Here is a 9336-nt window from a genome sequence, read left to right as displayed (position 1 = left end):
TGGGAATATGAAGCTCCAAGGATGATGATGAGCCAGAGCAGTTGCTGTAAAAGAAAAAGAATCTCGGTAAAGACCGAGTGTGTAATGTGTGCTCTCAGAGGTCTGGTGCTGAAGTAGGGTGACAGCAAATGAAGCCAGGGGAGGCGAATAGGGATGCAGTGCTCAAGACGAGATTTCCAAGGAGAAGTGTGGTGATGAAGACCATTTGCAGAAGGCCACATCCAGATGGCTGGCACCCTGCCATGTTCTGAGGCTTTGATGCTTCACAGATGTGCTCTAAGGCATAGAAGGGAGAAGCTCCAGAGGTTCACTGTGTCTCACTGAGAGAGACAAAGGAGCCAGGACAGAGAAAAAGAGCAGACTCTTTGCTTTCCTGTCTCATAAAGCAGGAGTGTGACAACTTTCACAGCTGTGCTGCTTTCACAGAAAGAGCACCTTGACATCAAGACCTTTTGAGACCTGAAAACTGAGAATGCTGTGGGGAGAAGGATGCCCTAAGAGCTGTTAGGTTTTGGGCGAAACTTTGCAAGAGGAGGCAATCGATGGTGGTCCCTGAAGTTACTGATAGGAACAGTCTGAGAGTGTTTTGAAACGGACTCTTAAAATCTCTGCAGGTCTTATGTTGAATATGCAAACGATGAAACCAATACCTGTGAAAAATCATAGATGAAGTTTTAAAATACATACACATTTCAGTGATACAGTATGGATAAATTTGGACTGCATATGGCTTCTTATGTAAAGGAAAATTTCTTCTCCTTTTAGTAACACATTGTCTGCTGCCTGTGCTTAGCACCGTCTGCCATATGCTACTTAGAACAAGCTGCTGCAATTCAAGAACTAGCCCTAGTAATTAAGATCAAATGAGCCAGATGAAGAAAATGAGATGAAGAAAACCACATGCCCATGGAGCCCAGCCTTTTTATGTTAAAAAAAAAAAAAAAAGAAAAGAAGAAAGAAAAACAACAAACAACCATTGCCCATGGATTTATATGCAATCCACACTCAGGATTATTGTTAACATATATGCATATATTTTGAATTGTTCTGGGCTTGATTGATTAGCTCCATGGAAATAGTTGCTGTTGGATGCTGGGGCATCCCTACGGAATATAAATAATAGTGCTCAAGGCTCAACCAAATGTAATTTATTTCATGAAAAAAAGTACAACAAAACATGGAAGGTATTATAAAATAGTTTGAGATTAAGCCTTAAAAGATCCTTGGAGATATTTGACCCCTCATCCTTACATTGTAATGGGAAGTTGAAATCCAGAGAGGGTGAATAACTTTCCCCTGGTCACTGAGCTGTAGCTAGAGGCAAGTCTCAGGTTAGAACATGGGATTTCTGGCTCACCCACTGGTTCAGTAATTCTCAAACTTGAGCATGCATCAGAAACCCCTGGAGGGCTTGTTAAAATACAGATTGCTGGGCACCACCCCCCCTGTTTCTCATTTAGTAGGTCTTTCCCACCAAGTTCTCAGGTGAAGCTGATCTGTAGACCTTATTTACCCGTCTACAGGTCACACTTGGAAAACCACTGGTTTAGTTTTTTAAAATTTTCCTTACATTGGGTTTTCTCAAACTATGGTAGGACCTATATGAGAATCACCTGGAGGGGGTGTTGCCTATCAGAAATACAGATTATGGGCACGTCTCAGAGTTACTGAATTTGAATGTCTGGAAGTGAGGGACTGGCATCTACCTTGTACACAATCACCCCTGGTAATTTCCGTTACCGTCCAAGTTTGGAAATCACACTACGTGACCACACCGATTGACGTGAAGAAATCAAAGACTGAACTTCCTGGTGAGATGATAAAATTAACAGTTCTTGCTCCATCCTCTCAAATCTCCAAGCAAATGACCAAAGGAAGGAAGAAGAATTAAAACCTGCATCTAATTTGGGAAAATGAGAAAGGTGTCAGCCTTATGTTCAAAACGTCTAGGATTTTTTTGTGACATGTTGTGTTAGTGGGACTCCATTGAGCAAGATTTTAAAAGACCTGTCAGCCTCTAGAGAAAACAGTACAGTAGTAGGGTGAGTAAGGAGAAGAAAGTCATAGCAGAGCCCCACTAATGCCCACTGACATGGGGGACAAGCTGATATCACAGAATGTAAGATGCGAAGTCTCATCTACTATTTTGGATAAGTTGCCTTCTACCACTCCTGTGTGGAGATTCCTGGGTTTCCATGGTGAGAGTCATCTGTGCATGAGGGCATCATGACATAGGTAGACAAATACCATGTGGGTAATGTGAGAAGTGACACCATAAAGACCCAGGCAAAAATTTGAGCAGCATCTCAACAGTTTTGCTTCGTAATAATCATGGAGGAAAAAGTGCTCAGAGGTGATTCCTCTGCTTCAGGCTCCCGTACTGCAGGCTTTATCCATAGTTATACAGGCTGAGTGATGACTGAATTGAAAATTACTTAAATTAGCCTGGCAGTTTAAGACTCGGTGGAAGATTATAACTGCAAATGGGTGTACCATGAGGGAATTCAAGGGGCACACATTTGCCTGACAAGTGGGAAAACCCAAGTCTGGGTGAACTTTTCCTGCTTCACTGTGGGATCTAAGAATTCTGTATCAAGCAAGCTGTCAATCACACATGATAAAAATAGATATTTTAAGGTATGCAAAGGTTCCTAATGAAATACCTATGTACCCTTCCAGAATATATGGTGTATTATAGACAACCAGATGATGAATATGACAAAGAAAAAAATATTCCAGTAGAAAAATGGGCAAAAGTATAAACAGGCAATTCACAGAAGAAATAAAAAGTAAACATATGAAAAGATCCCTAGTTTCACTAAAGAAATGTAAATTAAAACAACGAAATGCCAATGTTTTGCCCACCGTTTTTGCAAAAATTTTAAAATGTGAAAACATTGAAGAAGATATGAGGAAATAGGCATTTATCCTCCTTTGGAGGAATTTTAGGCAACTTCGAATACAATTTTGGAAGGCAATTTCACAGTATGTATCAAAAGTCATAAAATATTTATACCTTTGAACTGATTATTCCATTTGTAGTAATTAATCCTAAGTCAGCAATGATAATAAGAGACATAAAAATATTAATATGTAAGGATGTGCATTATGACATTATTTATGTTAGTGAATAGTTTGGAACAACTTAAATATCCAAATGTGATATGGTAAAATAAATTTTTATGTATCCCTAAAATGCACTACTATATAATCATAGTAGTTACTAAAGAATATTTAAAGATATAAAATGTATTCACTATTTTAAAATAATAGTTCAGGTTACCAAATCATATAATAAGTTTACATATAAATTCAATATATATGAAAGAAAAAGAACTAGAAACATAAGCATCAACATAGACTATCTTTTCCACATTTTGTGCAGTGAGAACATTCTTTTGTTAGTTTAAAAATGTTATGGGAAATAGTCTGGTTACACGAATTATTCTGCATAAATACAGTGGAATACTAGGCAGCCATTAAAAAGACAAAAACAAATTATGATTATTGATAGAGAATAATCACAAGATTAGTTGTTAGGTGAAAAAAGTAAGGCACAACACAGTGTATAAACATGTTAAGAAATAAGAATTTAAAATAAGGTATACTTATCTAACACTGATACCCCTCACTCTAAACACATGGAAATGGTGAATAAAATACAGTAACTATAATTACTTTCTGTACATATCAAGCTCAAAAAAGAATTAAAAATCCCATGTGTTACATATTAAGAAGAAATGGAAATCAAGTTACTAGTCTCACGAACTGAGAAAACTGCTATGATCCATGGGAGTACTGAACATAGAAACAGGCTTTAAAGTTCTGCGTCTGAGGTCTTAATGACAATGTGGGATTAGATGATACTGCTTTAAACCCACCCAAGGCAATGAGCTGGACATGATATCCCTTCAATAATCTTATAACTGGTACCCCTTTGTGAATATATAACTATATATTCTATATAACTATAACTAGAGAGACTATAACTAGACTATAATTTTTAGAGAATCAAAAAATTTGCCTTTACTTAAGACTTTGGATAAAAGTATAAAATACCTTAAGAGTTGAAATCCCAAACATATGGCATATGCATTTGTGCAGTCTGAATTTATGTGACCTGACAGTTCAGGTGAGAAATTGACATTTAACAGGTACAGGATCAGGGAAATTCCTGGGGCAGCTGACAGAAGCCTATGTAAAACCACTCCGTTGGGATATTTCCATAACCCAAAGAACCAGGGACTCCCTCAGATACAGCCACCTTGCAAACAGACAAGAGGATTAACATCCCAAGGACCTGAAAAAAGAGAAAAATCTGAAAGAGAATACAGGGCTTCGAAAATGTACAGGACAATAAGAAAGTAACTAAAATCACAATGATAGACTAAGACACTGTGACAAACAAGATTTGTGAATAAGAACATATAGAATGCTGGATGTTAGTAGAGTCATTGGATAAAAGAAACTTAAACGATGGATGAGATAAAATTGTTGAGAGAATTGGTAAATTGGAATATATATTGGAGGATGTTACACAGAATGCAGTGCTGAAAAATGATTAAGAGATGTGGAGGATGTAGAGGCTCCAACGTGAGTCTAATGGTAGGTCCTCAAAAACAGAAGGCTAGTGAGAGAAAGGCAAAATGACTGAGAATTTTATAGAATTGCAGAGTGACATGAAACTTCATATCAAAGAATATGATAAAAATAAATCTACATCTGACTCATCATTGTGAAGTTGCCGCTCATGAAAGGCAGACAGAAAACTTACTCATTATCATGGCAAATGAGGGGAAAAAAGAGACATGATTCATAGAAAACACAAAATGAGTTTAACTGTATCAGTAATCACAATAAATGTGAACAAATTAGATTTACCTACTCAAGGAAAGAGATTTAGATACACCTCTTTAAAAAGCATATGCCTATTTTTTATTTTAAAAAGTGAAGAGATGGGGCTTCCCTGGTGGCGCAATGGTTGAGAATCTGCCTGCTAATGCAGGGGACACGGGTTCGAGCCCTGGTCTGGGAAGATCCCACATGCCGTGGAGCAACTAGGCCCGTGAGCCACAACTACTGAGCCTGTGCGTCTGGAGCCTGTGCTCCGCAGCAAGAGAGGCCACGATACTGAGAGGCCCGTGCACTGTGATGAAGAGTGGCCCCCGCTTGCCGTGACTAGAGAAAGCCCTCGCACAGAAATGAAGACCCAACACAGCCAAAAAATAAATTAATTAATTTAAAAAAAAAGTGAAGAGATGACAGAGAAAGATATGGGAAAAGGTGCTTGTACACACAGAATGTGATACTACTGTATATGGATGTTAAGATCAGGCAAAGAAGAAGGTAAAGCAAAACAAAATGAACAATAAAAACATTTTAAGGGTAAAGGAGTCATTATAAATCATCTTCTATGCCTTTAATAACATAGCCTTCAACTACATGAACTTGCCACAGTTAAACAGAGAAACAAACTTAAATCAAAATGGAATATTTTAACATAAGTACCTCAATAATATTTAGGTCAAGGACACCAAAAATATTAATGAACCATTATCTGATAACACAAACAAACTCATATATGGAACTTATACTATAAAATACACATTCTACTCAAGCACAAGGGACACTTATAACAAGTAATTGTCTACTAGACCATCAACAAAGTCTCAACAATATAAAGAAATAATATAGAACATTCTTAACCTCAGTAAAGAATAATTTAAAAGTTAATATTAAAAATATATCTAACACATCATATATTTGAAGTTTAAAAACATTTAATTCAAGAATACAAAAAATTTCAAAGCCATTAGAATGAAATAATAAAGAATATTACATATCAAAACATGTATGATGATACTTTTTTTTTTAGGGTACCAAATTGTTCTATATATTTTTTTCTTATTATCTATTTTATACATATTAGTGTATACATGTCAATCCCAATCTCCCAATTCATCCCCCCCTACCCCCTGCTTTCCCCTCTTGGTGTCCGTATGTTTGTTCTCTGCATCTGTGTCTCTGTTTCTGCCTTGCAAACCGGTTCATCTGTACCATTTTTCTAGATTCCACATATATGCGTTAATATACAATATTTGTTTTTCTCTTTCTGACTTACTTTACTTTGTATGACAGTCTCTAGGTCCATCCACATCTCTATAAATTACCCAATTTTGTTCCTTTTCATGGCTGAGTAATATCCCATTGTATATATGTACCACTACTTCTTTATCCATTCTTTTGTCGGTGGGCATTTAGGTTGCTCCCATGACCTAGCTATTGTAAATAGTGCTGCAGTGAACATTAGGGTGCATGTGTCTTTTTGAATTATGGTTTTCTCTGGGTATATGCCCAGTAGTGGGATTGCTGGGTCATATGGTAATTCTATTTTTAGTTTTTTAAGGAACCTCCATACTATTTCCATAGGGGTTGTATCAATTTCCATTCCCACCAACAGTGCAAGAGGGTCCCCTTTTCTCCACACCCTCTCCAGCATTTGTTGTTTGTAGATTTTTTGATGACGGCCATTCTGACTGGTGTGAGGTGATACCTCATTGTAGTTTTGATTTGCATTTCTCTAATAATTAGTGATGTTGAGCAGCTTTAGGTGTGCCTCTTGGCCATCTGTATGTCTTCTTTGGAGAAATGTCTATCTAGGTCTTCTGCCCACTTGTGGATGGGGTTGTTTGTTCTTTTAATATTGAGCTGCATGAGCTGTTTATATATTTTGGAGATTATTCCTTTGTCCATCGATTCATTTGCAAATATTGTCTCCATTCTGAGGGTTGTCTTTTCGTCTTGTTTGTAGTTTCCTTTGCTTTGCAAAAGCTTTTAAGTTTCATTAGGTCCCATTTGTTTATTTTTATTTTTATTTCCATTACCCTAGGTGGTGGGTCAAAAATGATCTTGCTGTGATCTATGTCATATGTACTCTTCCTGTGTTTTCCTCTAAGAGTTTTATATTGTCCAGTCTTACATTTAGGTCTTTAATCCATTTTGAGTTTATTTTTGTGTATGGTGTTAGGGAGTGTTCTAATTTCATTCTTTTACATGTAGCTGTCCAGTTTTCCCAGCACCACTTATTGAAGAGACTGTCTTTTCTCCATTGTATATCCTTGCCTCCTTTGTCATAGATTAGTTGACCATAGGTGGGTAGGATTATCTCTGGGCTTTCTATCCTGTTCCATTGATCTATATTTCTGCTTTTGTGCCAGTACCATATTGTCTTGATTACTGTAGGTTTGTAGTATAGTCTGAAGTCAGGGAGTCTGATTCCTCCAGCTCCGTTTTTTCCCCTCAAGATTGCTTTGGCTGTTCGGGGTCTTTTGTGTCTCCATAAAAATTTTAAGATTTTTTGTTCTAGCTCTGTAAAAAATGCCATTGGTAATTTGATAAGGATTGCATTGAATCTGTAGATTGCTTTGGGTAGTATAATCATTTTCACAATATTGATTCTTCTAATCCACGAACATGGTATATCTCTCCATCTGTTTGTGTCATCTTTGATTTCTTTCATCAGTGTTTTATAGTTTTCTGAGTACACTTACCTCCTTAGGTAGGTTTATTCCTAGGTATTTTATTTTTTTTATTGCAATGGTGAATGGGATTGTTTCCTTAATTTCTCTTTCTGCTCTTTCGTTGTTAGTGTATAAGAATGCAAGAGATTTCTGTGCATTCATTTTGTATCCTGCCACTTTACCAAATTCGTTGATTAGCTCTAGTAGTTTCCTGGTGGCACCTTTAGAATTCTCTATGTATAGTATCATGTCATCTGCAAACAGTGACAATTTTACTTCTTCCTTTCCAATTTGGATTCCTTTTATTTCTTATTCTTCTCTGATTGCTGTGGCTAGGACTTCCAAAACTATGTTGAATAAGAGTGGTGAGAGTGGACATCCTTGTCTTGTTCCTGATCTTAGTGGAAATGCTTTCAGTTTTTCACCATTGACTATGATGGTTGCTGTGGGTTTGTCGTATATGGCCTTTATTATGTTGAGGTAGGTTCCCTCTATGCCCACTTTCTGGAGAGTTTTTATTATAAATTGGTGTTGAATTTTGTCTAAAGTTTTTCTGCATCTATTGAGATGATCATATGGTTTTTATTCTTCAATTTGTTAATATGGTGTATCACATTGATTGATTTGCGTATATTAAAGAATCCTTGCATCCCTGGGATAAATCTCACTTGATCATGGTGTATGATCCTTTTAATGTGCTGTTGGATTCTGTTTGCTAGTGTTTTGTTGAGGAGTTTTGCATCTATATTCATCAGTGATATTGGTCTGTAATTTTCTTCTTTTGTAGTATGTTTGTCTGGTTTTAGTATCAGGGTGATGGTGGCCTTGTAGAATGAGTTTGGGAGTGTTCCTTCCTCTGTAATTTTTTGGAAGAGTTTGAGAAGGATGGGTGTTAGCTCTTCTCTAAACATTTGATAGAATTCACCTGTGTAGCCACCTGATCCTGGACTTTTGTTTGTTGGAAGATTTTTAATCACAGTTTCAATTTCATTACTTGGGATTGGTCTGTTCATTTCTTCCTGGTTCAGTCTTGGAAGGTTATACCTTCCTAAGAATTTGTCCATTTCTTCCAGGTTGTCCATTTTATTGGCATAGAATTGCTTGTAGTAGTCTCTTAATGATGTTTTGTATTTCTGCGGTGTCTGTTGTAACTTCTCCTTTTTCATTTCTAATTTTATTGATTTGAGTCCTCTCCCTCTTTTTCTTGATCGGTCTGGCTAAAGGTTAATCAATTTTGTTTATCTTCTCGAAGAACCAGCTTATAGTTTTATTGATCTTTGCTCTTGTTTTCTTTGTTTCTATTTCATTTATTTCTGCTCTGATCTTTATGATTTCTTTCCTTCTACTAAGTTTGGGTTTTGTTTGTTCTTTTTTCTCTAGTTCCTTTAGGTGTAAGGTTAGATTGTTTATTTGAGATTTTTCTTGTTTCTTGAGGTAGGATTATAGTGTTATGAACTTCGCTCTTAGAACTGCTTTTGTTGCATCCCATAGGTTTTGGATCATTGTGTTTTCATTGTCATTTGTCTGTAGGTACTTTTTGATTTCCTCTTTGATTTCTTCACTGATCTCTTGGTTATTTAGTAATGTATTGTTTAGCCTCTATGTTTTTTTTTTTACGTTTTTTTCCTTGTAATTTATTTCTAATCTCATAGTGTTGTGGTCATAAAAGATGTTTGATATGATTTCAGTTTTCTTGAATTTACTGAGGCTTGATTTGTGACCCAGGATGTGATCTATCCTGGAGAACGTCCCATGTGCACTTGAGAAGAAAGTGTAATCTGCTGTTTTCAGATGGAATGTTCTATAAATATCAATT

The 9336-nt window shown here is 36.4% G+C and overlaps 1 long non-coding RNA gene and 1 pseudogene across 2 annotated transcripts in view; both read right to left on the bottom strand.

The window, feature by feature from the left end:
• The window catches only part of LOC309656462, a 1106578-nt gene that overhangs the window by 280450 nt on the left and 816792 nt on the right, over positions 1-9336 (bottom strand). The window lies entirely within an intron of this gene.
• Positions 1-9336, bottom strand: part of LOC309656440 (small nuclear ribonucleoprotein Sm D1 pseudogene) — a 436073-nt pseudogene that overhangs the window by 5484 nt on the left and 421253 nt on the right. The gene's annotated exons all lie outside the window — the stretch shown is intronic.

The sequence above is a fragment of the Balaenoptera physalus genome (genome assembly GCF_965194825.1).
Source record: "Balaenoptera physalus genome assembly, chromosome: 2".
NCBI classification, from domain to species: Eukaryota; Metazoa; Chordata; class Mammalia; order Artiodactyla; family Balaenopteridae; genus Balaenoptera; species Balaenoptera physalus.
This window is presented reverse-complemented; position numbering and strand designations above follow the sequence as displayed.